Below are 14,329 nucleotides of genomic sequence, written 5' to 3'. Positions count from 1 at the left end.
GTGGACACCACAGGGGAAGGATGCGACTTCCAGGCCTGGGTATCTACACCTGCGCCTCCCAGTTCATCTCTGTCATGATGCGGCGAGAGTTAGACGCCCCGCTCTGCCACCGACCACATCCATGACCTTAAGTGAGCAAGTCACTTAAGTCCTCCAAGTCAACTTCCTCCTCTGTAAACCGAGGTTACTAATAGCTGCTCCACCTCCCTCACAGCTCTGTTGTGAGGATCAGGTGAGATGATGCGTGTGAAAGTGCTCTGTGAGTTTATAAGGCACTTTAACGTTCTAGTTATTCCTGTTATTTCTGTTTCCTCACTATCCTTGACCTCTCAGCATCTTTCAGGTTGGTCACCTGTCCTGAAATTCTGTTGTGACAAGGTGTGGTCTAGGGTGGAGAGAAAGAAACCTGTCAGGGGGCCATGGCTCTAGAGCAGCAGTCGCCAACCAGTGGTCCGTGGACCACTGGTGGTCCGTGAGGTCGAGAGGTTGGCGACCATTGCTCTAGAGCAAGGGTCCTCAAACTTTTTAAACAGGGGGCCAGTTCACTGTCCCTCAGACCGTTGGAGGGCCGGACTATAGTTTAAAAAAAAAACTATGAACAAATTCCTATGCACACTGCACATATCTTATTTTGAAGTAAAAAAACAAAACGGGAACAAATACAATATTTGTATCTGCATGTGGCCCGCGGGCCGTAGTTTGAGGACCCCTGCTCTAGAGTATTAGAGGCAAGAATATGGACCTGAACTAGGACACCTGGACCCATTTTAAGAGGCAAACAAAAGGGTCTAAGTTGCGCCCTCGCTGGCTTGGCTCAGTGGATAGAGCGTCGGCTTGCGGACTGAAGGGTCCCAATTAGAAAGTAGCCATAGCTGGTTTGGCTCAGTGGATAGAGCATCAGCCTGAGGCCTGAAGGCTCCCAGGTTCGATTCCAGTTAAGGGCACATGCCTGGGTTGCGGGCTCCATCCCCAGTGGGGGCGTGCAGGAGGCAGCCGATCAATGATTCTCTCATCATTGATGTTTCTATCTCTCTCTTCCTCTCTGAAATTAGTAAATATATATATATATTTTAAAAAAGTGTCCAAGTTGCTAACTACCAATATTGCTGAGGACTTAGGGTCACCAGGCACTTCCATATGCTGCTAATGAGACTATAAACTGGCACAACTTTTTGAGGAGACAATTAGCAGAGTGTATCGAACCCTGAACAGTACAGTCCCACATTCCCATTCACTCAGCAATGCCACTTACAGTAATTGTCCTGGGGGAATTATGGCTGTGCACAAAAGATGTGCACTGCAATGTTATTTCTAAAGATTAAGTATAGGAAAACAAATACATGCCCAACAAAAGGAGATGGGGGTAGAGAAACCACTGCATTCCCATAGTGAACACAGCATGGTCATTTAAGATGATGAGATAGCGGGAAAGGAACATGCATTTTATTAAGAAATGGAAGTGTGTAAAAAAATCCCATTACTATAGACTTTGGTACCTGACTACTTCAAGTTCTGAGTGGGTTTACCAGCTGTGTGAGCATGGACAAGTCATGTAATTTCTCTGAACCTCAAGTTTTAAATGGGGAATGAAAATGTACCAACCTCTCAGGGTGGTGAGAACTAATAAATTAATGTATGTAAAATGCTTGGTACAGAGCCTGGTACTGAATAAGCATGTGATGATGCTCATTTTTTAAAAATCTAGCAAATGAACACACACATCATTACAAGTATTTGTGATACAAACATTATAATTAATGCAGTACTATTTTAATCTTGATTATATATCTGGATGTGGAATACCAGATTTTTTTTCTTTTAAATTCTCTGTATTTTCTAGGTTTTCTATACTTGAATAAATCCAGCAATATATTAATATTTAAGTATCTCCATTTTTTTCAAGTGGCCTTAATAATACTCCTTTCAATCTATTGATTTTTCTCTAGCATAATCTACTCCATGCATATTGCGTTTATGGAAATGGGATATTTTATTGATTTAATATGAAGAGCAATACATTTTCCTCTTTATTCTTCAGAGTCAGACAGCTTGCTCATATTTCATCCTATAAATGTCTTTTCTGCACCCATATGTACATTTGCAGGTTAGGAGCCCTCTGAAGGATTACTGGGGCACAAAAGGTAGGGGAAAGTGGATTAATGACCCTTAAAAAGCACAGTTAAAAGAGACAAGCACAGCAACTTCATGACAAGCGTACGGGAAAAAGCATAGCTTACCTCAGTTATGTAAGGCCAGAAACTACTGCAATAAATATTTCAACTCCATGGACAATTTCCTCGTGTGGTCAAAAGACGGAAGGACTTCAGTAGTTCAGCAGTCTGTCCAGAACAGTGACAATCATTCTGAAAAGACAAAAGAATCTGGTTGAGGGAAATGTGATGGAGAAACATTCCTTTCTAGGCTGTAGACCTGCAGGAGAAGGGAACCAAGTGTGAGAGGCAGCTATGCAGTTCAGGAATCCAAGCACAGTGAAGTGCTTTTCCTGCTGGGAAGGGGCAGGCCAGAGTAACAGAGAACCTAGCATGTCATGCAAACACAAGTCTCCTTGGCTGTAGGTAACAGCTAGTCGCTTGCTCTTGGGGTATATCTCTCACCATCACCTCAAAGAAATGGGCTGCTCCTCACCTTCATTTCCATTGCTGTTCTCCATGTATTTACCAATAAGCATCACTCAGCTCATCAATACCATCAATTTTATCTTCTATCTAACATCTGTCATTTCAGTCAGACCACTCCGTCAGTAACACATGGCCTTTCTCTTAAAAGTAGCTCCACTGAAGACTCACTCTATAAATGGCAGTCCCTTGGGATTAACTGTGGGATTGTTTCCCAGTCATCCCTCTCCATCATCCTTTACTCCATAAGGTCAGTCCACCACAGCTTTCCCTTGTATGTCCTACTGCTCTCTGCCTCTTTTTCATTCCAATCCACCACTATTACCAAATTCTTTGGCACCCCTACCTGTTTGTAGCAGCAGGTTCTAACCTGTTCTCTCTCTGCGGATCACCACCTATCCTCTCTTTCTTGCAGAACAGCTGCTTCCATCCTATGACCTGTATAATCTCGAACAGTCCCCTGTTTCCTGGGTCTCAGCTCTCTTCAATATAAAACTCGCTTTGGTGTTCTCCATCCTCACTGGGCTTTGAAGCCCTATGTCCCTGGGCTTGGATCCTGGCCCAGGCACACGCAGAACTTAGACAAATTCTATTTCCTCAAAACTCAGTGTGTTATGCATAAAATGGGAATAATATCATCTACCCTTACGGTTGCTGTAAGAATAAGAGCCGCGAGGTCTTGCACCTGACATACAGCAGGTACTCAACAACTAGTCATTCCCACCCTACTTTACATGATTATCTTCAGCTTTGAAGCTCTGTTCTACTTTCCAAGTCTAACATTCTATTATATCCTTACCCATGATGGTAATAAATCTCTCTTCCATAAAACAAACAAACAAAACACCACACAAACAAAACAAACTTCAGTCTAGATCTACTTTATCTTATCTTCCTCCAATTTCCAACAAACACCCTCTGTTCTCATCAGATAAGTCTTTGCTCCAAAGAATGCATACACCCTGCCTTTGCAGCTCTCATTCCCCAGGCAAGATACAGCTTTTCTTATCCCTTCTGGCAAGGCCCAGCTCCAGTTCTGGCAATGCCCACCCACCTTTCCGACAATTTAACCCTCACACTGAGAGGGTTAACAGTATCATCCATTGTCCTGTGTTTATTGAGCTAGTTGTCCAATCTGAAAGGGACTATTCTGATTATTTTAAGTTAGCCTTGCACTTCAGCACGGGCAACAGGATTTTCACAAATCCGGGATTGTTTGCATCAGCTCTGCAAATGCTTTTGAAATTTACAAGCATTCGTGCCTTAAGGTAAGATTCTTATGAATTACACCCTCTTCTTTTCTTTTTTTTTTAAATAAAAAATGTCTTGTGGTAAAATATAGAGGATGTAAAATTTTAACATCTTAACCATTTTCTGAAGTACACAGTTCAGTGATATTACATGCATTCACACTGCCGTGCACCAGGTTCACACAAGAAACTTATTCCGCCATCAGGAGTAGACCTTAGCACACAATCCAGGGGCCTCTACCTGGAGCCAGGAGATGAGCTCTCCGTATGTCCATTGTGCGCAGATTTTGTGTCAAAGCGGATGTGTTCTAATTCCAAACAAACATTTTATGTCCAAACTCCCAGCAACAGCAGGGAGTTGACTCACAGCGGAGAAAGACTGTTTCTTAGACTCTTAACTCAAAAAAGATGGCTGAAGCCCCAAGACTAAATGAAAATTCTAAGGGGACTGAGTAGAAGACAGTGAAGGATGAAGGGAGGCAGAGGAAGAACGGATAAAGGAGGCACAGAGGGGTGGTTACAGAGGTAGGAGAAAGACCAAGAGAGTGGAGAGGCCCATTAGCCCAAAGATAGATGAGTGACGTCAAATGCTGCAATTTTTTATTAGATAGATAAGAGTGAGATGGATATCCTCGAACACACCATTAAGTATTTGTTAGGGATAAGGATGTGGGTCAGAGGTATGCAAAGTACATGGATTTGATATTGTTGATAACTCACCCCATACAACGTTTCAGCCACTCTATGCTCTAGCGGTACATGAGTACACTTCTCCGCACTCCCTCTAAAATAGTGTATTTTTTTTTTTAACTACCCCATTCTATAGATTTTAAAAGTTCATTTTTATTAGCATATCTGAGGTTGAACATTTTTTACTTTTTTTTGCACTTCTTGTGTATGTCCTTTACTTTTCTGTTAGAATGCTCGTCATTTGTTGTACCATTTTGTCTATCAGAGATATTATTAACTTAGTACCCTAATAATGGAGAGAAGATGGTATATTCATTGGGAACCTTTGGCTATAAGGAGCAAAGCCTATTCAAGCCTTTTTAGAATCAGAAAGCATCTTACCGTAAGGACACAGAGGTAGCCTTGTATCAGAATACTATAAATGAACGTTGCCTTATGTGTTCCTCATTTTTTACATTTTATCTCAAAAATGGAAACACCACTACTTCACTGGTCTATTCTGAGGGTCTAAAGAAAATGCAGGTAAAGTCATGACTGGAAGTAAACACTGTTAAACAAGGAATTGTTACTAAGGTGCCTTTTTTAAAAAATCATCACCTGAAGAATGCTTTTATAAATTGATTTTTTAGAAAGAGAGAAAGGTAGAGAGTGGGAGAGAGAGAAACACTGATGTGAGAGAGAAACACTGATTGACTGCCTCCCACATGTGCCGGACCTGGGATCAAACCTGCCAGGCAGCTCAGTTGATTGGAGCATCGTCCCCCGCACCAAAAGGCTGTGGGTTTGAGTCCCTGTCAGGGCACATACCTAAGGTGCCTTATTCTTAAAATCCTTACAAAGAGCCCACTGGGCAGGTGCTCTCATTCCTCTTTTCCAAGTAAAATGTAACAGGCATCCACAGTTAGCAAATTTATAATGAGATTTTTATTTTACAAATAAGCTTTGTACTTAATGATCTTTTTAAAAGTATATTTTTATTGATTTCAGAGAGGGAGGAAGAGGGATGAGAGAGAATCATTGATCTCGATCGGCTGCCTCCTGCAGGCTCCCTACAGGAGATCAATCCCGTAACCCAGGCATGTGCTCTGATCGGGAATTGAACCGTGACTTTCTGGTTCATAGGTTGATGCTCAACCACTGAGCCACACCAACTGGGTACCATCCACTCTTTTAAGTTCCATGTGAAAACTCTCCTTCTCCCTCCTCTGTGATGCGTCTTTACTCTTCAGTGCCGTTTTGGTAACAAGATAAATATTTATGTTTAGGAACCAGAGCCACTTTATCAGTCACTACAAACCCAACCAACCCCATGACAGGTACCTGACTTTCTAACATTCCAAATACCATTCGAGTTTCTTCGGCAGCTCGTACATTAGCGATGCCAGCAGTAACCGTACACACCTGAACCTGTGCTCTTGTCAGGGGTGAAGCAGCACGGCGCTGTATAAATATTTTATGTACTGCTTGAAATTCTAGATGAAGAAGCACTCACAGATCCTCTGCAACATGTTGGTTGCCCTGGTAGCATTTTAGAATACATATTATTTTTGTTGATTTCAGAGAGCCAGGAGGAAGAAGAGAGATAGAAACATCAATGATGAGAGAGAATCGCTGATCAGCAGCCTCCTGCATGCCCCACACTGGGGATTAAGCCCGGAACAGGTTCGTATGTCAACCCTCAACCACTGAGCCACGCCAGCCGGGCCCTGATAGCATGTTTTAGGATTAATGAATGCTGTGCGCAAGCTTTACCCTCTTTACCTGTTTTCAGCTACAGGCATTTTATTAACTAAAGATATAACAGTAAAACTCCAGGGGTCAGAGTGCTCTGCTATCGGTCCTTCCCCTCGGATAGGCTTATCACCTTAGCATTGCTTAGGCCTACATCTCAAATACAAATTACATAGACAGAGGGGAGAGAAAACAGTTGTCTAGAGAGCTCTGTTTTCTGACAGATAACGGTAGGGTAGGGATAATTTCCCCCATGAACACCCAAGCACAATTTCTTCAAATGGAAAAGAAATGTGGTAATACCCAGCATGGTAATGGCTATTTTCAAATGTCATAATTAATTTTTCCTTAAAAATCTTACACTAATGTGTTAACTCTATAGAAACAGCTAGATTTATACATCGATGCATATGTTTTTTAAAAATCAACTATGAGATACACTCTCAAATTGTTATACGGTCCCAGAAGAGAAAAAATAAAATAAATATACTCAATTTTTAAAATTTTGTACATAGGACTCAAGAAAAGTGCTTTTGTCCCTTAGGATTAATAAATCAGAAATGAAATGTCTGGCTGACTGCTATCCATGCAAACGATACTGCTAATACTTTTTTTTTTTTAACCTTGATTGCTTGGCAAAGGCCAAAAAAAGTCACACTTGAGAGAGATTACAGAGGGAATAAAGGGCACTCAGGCATCCAAAGCAACTTCCTTTCCTGGTATCTAGATATATAAAGTAGGGAGAGTATTTCCACTTAAAGCAAAGGAAACAAAGGCCAATGTGTTTGCTTGTTTTTTTTTACTATTCAGATTGGAAACTGGGTAGAGGATTCGGTCCCCAGTTGGGGCGTGAACAGAAGGCAACCAATGATGGGGTTACCATTTGGCTCATATCTACCCTTTAAACCATAAGGCCCAGGACAGAAAGCTCCGGATTCTCCAGTGTTTCTCCTCCTTCCGCTCTCTGTAGAAGTGACCACACCTGGGGGTGGCCTGGGATGAGGTGGCAGGAGGCCCCTCGCTGTACTCTGAGTGAGGGAATGATGTTCTAGCAGGTAATGACCAGCAGGTGGCGCTGTCAGGTGGTTTGGCAGATGCCATAAGGACCTTCAGTGTGTTCTTCTCCCCAAAGTTTAAATGAGAAATATCTTAACCTTCCCAGAGAATTATTTATAAAGGCACTGTTAGCCTGGCTGCTGTGGCTCAATGGTAGCGCATTGACCTATGAATCAAGAGGTCTTGGTTTGATTACCCATCAAGGCACATGCCCCAGTTTCAGGTCTGATCCCCAGTAGGGGGCAGGCAGGAGGCAGGTGATCAATGATTCTCTCTCATGGATGCTTCTATCTCTCCCTCTCCCTTTAAAAACCAATAGAAACATGTATATTTTTTAAAATTTAAATGTTTAACAAGCTTTCAGAGGATGGATGATGCTGGCCCAGGCACCATAGTTTGAGAACTATTCATTAAGCTTATCCTTTGCTATTATCTAGAATACTATCTTCTCTGATTAATTTACTACATAAAACAGAAGTCTCTTACTAAAGGACTAAGAATGTGGCTTTTGTTATCAACCATATGACTTACCTCAAGCAAGTACTGTACTAGCGTTCTCTGTGCTTTAACTTTCCCTATGTACAGTGAAAATACCTCCCTCCCAAATATTGTAAGTCTGATTAGAGGGTTATTACTATGTAACTTTAAGGATGTCACCAAATGATCAGCTGTGGCCTTGTCTTTTAGAATATTGTTGACTGCTTTAATCGAAATATTTTACAACATCTAAGGTAAATACCAGAGACCTCTCATTTACCAGGCAAGATGGGAGAAAACTTTATATATTTTTTAAAAAGAGCCTGGCCGGAGTGGCTCAGTTGGCTGAGCATTTCCCTGTGCACTAAAAGGTTGTGGTTTGATTCCCGGGCAGGGCACATGCCTGGGTAGAGGGTTCAGTCCCCAGAACAGAAGGCAACCAATGGATGTTTCTCTCTTACCTCTCCCTCTCTCTCTCTCTCTCTCTCTTTCTCTCCCTCTCTCTCTGCCTCCCTCCCTTCCCACTTCCCTCCCTCCTTCCCTCTCCCCCTCTCCAAGCATATCTTCCGGTGAGATTTAAAAATAAACAAACAAACAAATAAACTAGATAAAACCTAACAAATGTTCTCTCTCTCAAAATTATGAATAATCTAAAAAGATGCTTTTAGTTCTTCCTCGTGAAAACAAGTTACTTCAAGTTTTGCCGTGTGTATAAAGAGAATGCAACACATACAGGTTTCCATTTAAAAATATATATACGCTTTAAAAAAGAGAGCAGTAGTATTTTCAGTAAAGAATTCTAAAATAAGGGCTTCTTCCCTGTTGAGACTGTGGTGGCACAGGCGCTCATTTCAATATTAACCATCATAGAAATGCCGCATTCCACTCCAGGGAAGAAAGAGAGGAAACTGAGGCCGGCTCCCCGGAGCACCCCCGTCAACTGGGTCAAGCTGTAAAGTATGCCACGGGAATGTGCTCTGAGCCTCATTAGTTATCAGAGCCCGGGCTCTGGTATTTCAGCACAGACCACTGGCGCCCTGCCCAGTCACCATCCACCTGCTCCTCAGCCTTCCTGGAATGTTGGGCCCAGAACGTCTGTCCTCTTTCCCAAGAGAGGAGTGAGTCTGAGGTGAGCCGTTCCAATAAGTGTAGCCCCAAGGGCCAAGGCAAGATGATGCTAGTCACGCCTCCACGAGTCCTACTTCCATGGGACAAGATGACTCCTTCACTAGCAAGGCAGCCCGGGCTCCCAGGGCAAACACCCTGGAAGCACAGAGCAGAGGTGGACGGGCCCAGCCCCACCGATCCGCCTGCCTGACCCCTCAAGCACCTCCCAGCGTTCTCCTCCGAGCCTCTAACTGAAGCTCAGTTCAGTGACAAAAACAACAAGCGCACTGTCCATCTATTGTTACCCCGGGCTGATACTCAAGTCTCCGCGTGCGTATGCATCTCCATGACCGTGTAACGGAGGAAGCCTGACCCTTCTCCATCAATCACTCCCCCAAGGAAGCAGTTCCTGTCTTTGCATTCAGGATTTTTAAGGCGAACATCCATCAATCTCGGGGGAGAGGGGCGAGTTGGAAAACACTGTCGACCATTTTCCTATTGTCTTTAAAAGAAGAAGAAAACAATGCCTTTGACGTTATAATCCCTCCTCCCCCACCGCCTTCCTTTTCTCACTGGCACCGACTTACATTACTTCTGGCCTAAAAAATGTGACTTATTTATTGGATACATTTAGAGACCGGTAAGGCAGCAATTTTAATTTCTTGACCTAGGCCCTCCACATTTACAAGTTCTCTCTTGTTCTTTGATACGAAGACGGCCTTTGGTGATGGCCGTGAACTCCTTAGGAGGGAAAGGACGCGCATGGCCGGGTATGACAGCATCATGGTTTCTGCGAGTCGGACTCTTCCGCCTGCCAGTAATTAAAATCTGTACCCGCTCAAATATTTTTTCTCAAAACATGCTGGAAACAAATGACGACTCCCTGTTAAACCCGACCTTCACTGTACTAGGATACAGATTGTGGTCATGTCAGACAAGATGGCAAAGAATGAGAAAACAAGTCCTAAAGAGATCTGCCACTTGATACAACCTCACCACGTCCTAGACCAGCGATGGCGAGCGGACCTTTTGAGCTCAGCGTGTCAGCATTTTGAAAAACCCTAACTTAAATCTGGTGCCGTGTCACATATAGAAATTTTTTGATATCTGCAGCCATAGTAAAACAAAGACTTATATTTTTGATATTTATTTTATATATTTAAATGCCATTTAACAAAGAAAAATCAACCAAAAAAATGAGTTCGCGTGTCACCTCTGACACGCGTGTCATAGGTTCGCCATCACTGTCCTAGACCTAGACCAACAAGAAATCATATCTCAGTCCTGGCCTCATGGCTCAGTTAGTTGGGTGCTGTCCCGTGCACCAAAAGGTCGCTGGTTCAATTCCCAGTCAGGGCACATGTTGCGGTTATGGGTTTGATCCCTGGTTGGGGTGTGAGCAGGAGGCAGCCAATCCATGTTTCGCACTCGTGTCAATGTTTCTCTCTCTCTCAAAAAAAATAGTCAATTAAGAAATAAAATGAATCATATTTCAGAAATTTTCTAAAAGAAAGAAAGGAAGATCTTTCCGCTAAAAACACATTGTTACCTCATCAGTTAAAACATACTGATGCAAAGAATGCACTGGCATACTAAAAATCCCTGCTTGACATATATAGGTGTCCCCAAAAAATGTATACACACTTTAGCAGCTGATAGCTTTAACACTGCCTTTATAATTATTCCAAGTGTGTGTATACATTTTTTGGGACACCCTATATGTCCTTTAAAAATTACATATGTATTTGTAATCGCTATTTATTGCAAAGACAAGGTAGAGATATGTAAGTGGAGGCAAAACACTGACTTTTCATTTCCAACTTGTTTCAAACTGAAATGCCTGACAAAAGAAAATGGACATGTCCTTCCAGCGACCTCCTGGGCAGAATGGCAAACACTTGCTCCCAAGTTGTGCTGCACCTACACCCACGGGTTAACTGGGAAGAATGTCCCATGGTTAGTTTAGGACTTGATTTTATGAGCCAAAAAGACGAAGACCAGTATCTGCGTCCTTACCAAATGCTCATTAAGCACTTTCCTAAAAACCCATATTTATTCTCTGAATAATCTGTGTACTGCCTTTAAACAAAATCGATTGCCTTTAATTTTTCTGATAAATTAAGAAACATCTCACTTTAGGTGTCTAAATTTCTCAGCTGAGGCTCTGTGCTCCAATTGCATTTCAACCTTCTTTTAAAAAAGCAGAACTATGTGGTTTCTCACTGTAAATTTACATGGGATGACAAGTGCCTGGTTTTCACTTAATTTTAATGCATATCTTGCTTGTTTCCTTACTTAGAAATGTGTTCTCCCTTAAAAATATTTTTTTTTATTTTAAAGTGAAACATGGCTGTTTCCTTACATATTAAAAAAAAAGAAAAAAGCAACTTGCCTTGTTCAACAACATGGAATCTCCTTTATTTAAATCTTAACAAGCAATGCATTCCTAAGGCTTTTTAGATTATTTTTACACATATTTCCCCAGTGTGGGTGTTCAGAATTTTCATTTAAGAAGGGCTCCGACATGAGAACAAATCCATGAACATGTGTTGCCAAAGGAACACTATGTAACTTCTGCACCGCCACAACCTCTAGCAATTGTCAACAATGCCCTGGTGAAGGTTGCTCTGGCTCTGGCGTGCACAGAGCGGTATCAAGTATCACTGTTTGCCTTGGTAACAATGCCTTTTCTTGTGGAGTAGACACATGACACCACCTTGTCACACAAACTCCCCACAGAGGAGCGGGTCCAGGATGGAGCCTGCAGCTGGATGTCGGAGCACCAGAACCATCCATTTCCCCCACCCCACCCCCACCTCATCCCCCGCCATGGGCTGGTCTACAGGGAGTTGGGCACTCACAGACCACCATGGGGGTGGACACGGGTCCCTCCCATTTTTAAAAGATATCAAATCGGTGAAAGGCATCAAGGGCCTTTAGAGTGGTTATAGTTTTAAAAATAAATGTAACTTCTGACCCTATAATTTTACTTCTAATAATACACACTAAGAAAATAACGTTTAAAAATAAAACCCATAGACTTAGATACAAACATATTCACTGCCCAACTATTACAGAACCAAAAGTCAGAAACTTAAAAACTGTAATGAAATTATTATGCAGACATTAAACATTTATGAAGAGTTTATTAAGATGAGGAAATAACAGTTTATAAAATTAAGTGAAAACTGGGTATGCAGTTTGAAGAGTTGACATAAAAATACATAAATTTTTATGTATTGAAAAGAACTACATCGATTTCTTTTTTAAAAAAATATATTTTATTGATTTTTTACAGAGAGGAAGGGAGAGGGATAGAGAGCTAGAAACATCAATGACAGAGAAACATCAGTCAGCTGCCTCCTGCTCACTCCCCACTGGGTATGTGTCTGCAACCAAGGTACATGCTCTTGACCGGAATCGAACCTGGGACCCTTGAGTCTGCAGGCCGATGCTCTATCCATTGAGCCATACTGGTTAGGGCTACATTGATTTCTTAATAGTTTGTTCTTTGTCTAAAAACAACCTTATGAGACTGATTTTTAAAACTTCTGAAACGTAAATGTGGTGAGAATGAATAAAGTAATGTGTGTTAAAAGCTAACCACCACTGGCATTTAGTTCCCTAAGAGAAATGTAAGCTATCGTCACACAGGATCACCTTCTACCTCACACCTGGCCTGCTAGTCTAGGACTTTAGCCAAATCACAACTTCTGAAGTTTGTTTTCCTTCCTGTAAAGTGGGAATGATCATAGTTACCTCATAGGGGCAGAGATTAAATAAAACAAAAAATGCCAAGTGCTGAGCTTAGGCACTCAATAAAAAGTTAGTTCTCTTTCTTTTCTTTCTCTCTTTTAGAAGATATAAATTTTGTCCATGCTGGATAGTCTTGTGCCAATTTTAAAAATTAACTCTAAATTCAATACACATATGGGCACTGAAAGTCATAGAACAATAAGAATATACTCATATGAGAAGGTCTGGCTCTGACAAGCTCATGCACTGTTCGAGGGCCCAACAGCCTTTAAAATGGGCCAACATTGCACTGAAGTTCTACAAGGAAAGGACTGAAGAGTGAGCCTTTCAAAAGGAAACATTCCCACAGATGCATAAACAGGTTTCGCATTCCCAAGCATGTGCTTCATTTATATGGCGATTCCAAACTGGGAAATACCGCAGACATTTTCCTTACTGGCTCCTCTCTATGCAGAAGGGACTTAAACGAGTGGTTTCCTGCACAAGAAATCTTTAAGCCCCTGTCTGCACAAGGCTGAATGGGAGCAAACATGAAACCAGTCTTTCCTATGGCAAGAACTATGGGTTAAGTCCTAAAGATGGTGCTGCTACCATTTCCTCCCCAGTAGTAATGAGATAGGGGAGGTGGGTGTGTGGGTGGGGAAGATCTTCACAGGCATAAATGGTCTCTGGTTTATTTAAATTACAAAAACTTTGCTTACTATGCCTAGTGGTCTTTAAGAGGATATTGGCACGAATTTGCACAGGAAAAAAAAGGGTGTCAGACTGTGGTGTCCCTTCTACTCCCAAAGACATATTAGTGCAAGGTGAGGCCAGTCACCATTCTAGCCACACCAGGCCCCTTCTCCATAAAGCTGCCCCACCCACACTCCTTGCTACCTGAACAGCTATGTTTGTGCCAAGTGATGAACTCAAAACCAGCAATTTATCAAGAAGACTTACATGAGTTAACCTGGCATAAGGTGAACCAGACCAATGAGATCCTGAGTCTCCAGAATTTGAATTAAGTATAGAGGATGCTTAACAGTGAGGGCATCTACAAAAGAGTGTTAGGAGGCAGGAGGAGAGCCACGGAAAACCAGAAATGGTGCAAGCCCAGGAATGAGGAGGACAAAGGTAGCAGTGAGCAGAAATAAGTCTAGATTGTGCCTATTAATGTAAAAACCCATTGAAACCTGTAAATAATTTTTGTGAGTTTATTTGAGCCAAACTGTCCACATATACCGGGAAACAGAACTTCAATGAATTGAGATAATGCTCCGGAGAATGGCGGGTTACATCTGTATTTATACATTGCAATCAAAGGAGAGGGACATAGGTGGGTTACATGACATCCACTGGTGACAGACTAGAGAGGCTGGAGAAAGCAAAGCAGGAAAACCCGTGGGATTGGATAAAAAGTAAAATGATAGACACATACTTAGGTGGATGCAGGAACAATTAACATAACAATGAAGGAATTTGAGGTATCTGTCCTGGTGCCTGGCACATTAGGTTGTGCCCCAAGGGGCACTGAAAAAGGGAAGTTACAAGTTACCCAGGCATTTCAAGGGTATGTTATTATAGATGCAAAAAGACAGATAGGCTTAGTTAAGGTAAAGGTTGACATTGTCAGTGAAGATACCG

At 42.0% G+C, this 14,329-nt stretch overlaps 1 protein-coding gene across 3 annotated transcripts in view; it reads right to left on the bottom strand.

Annotated features, from left to right (window-relative positions):
• Nucleotides 1-14,329, bottom strand: part of KANK1 (KN motif and ankyrin repeat domains 1) — a 174,532-nt gene that overhangs the window by 124,355 nt on the left and 35,848 nt on the right. The window contains exons 1-2 of one of the 3 annotated variants that reach the window (XM_015565026.1): nt 2,808-2,911; nt 2,238-2,363 (exon numbers count right to left, since the gene is read on the bottom strand). The gene's annotated coding sequence lies outside the window, so the exon portion shown is untranslated. Of the gene's footprint in view, nt 1-2,237; nt 2,364-2,679; nt 2,772-2,807; nt 2,912-14,329 lie in introns of those variants that run through there. The other 2 variants (XM_015565027.1, XM_006765295.2) reach the window with 2 other exon arrangements.

Source organism: Myotis davidii, unplaced genomic scaffold (assembly GCF_000327345.1).
Source record: "Myotis davidii unplaced genomic scaffold, ASM32734v1 scaffold616, whole genome shotgun sequence".
Taxonomy (NCBI): Eukaryota; Metazoa; Chordata; class Mammalia; order Chiroptera; family Vespertilionidae; genus Myotis; species Myotis davidii.
This window is presented reverse-complemented; position numbering and strand designations above follow the sequence as displayed.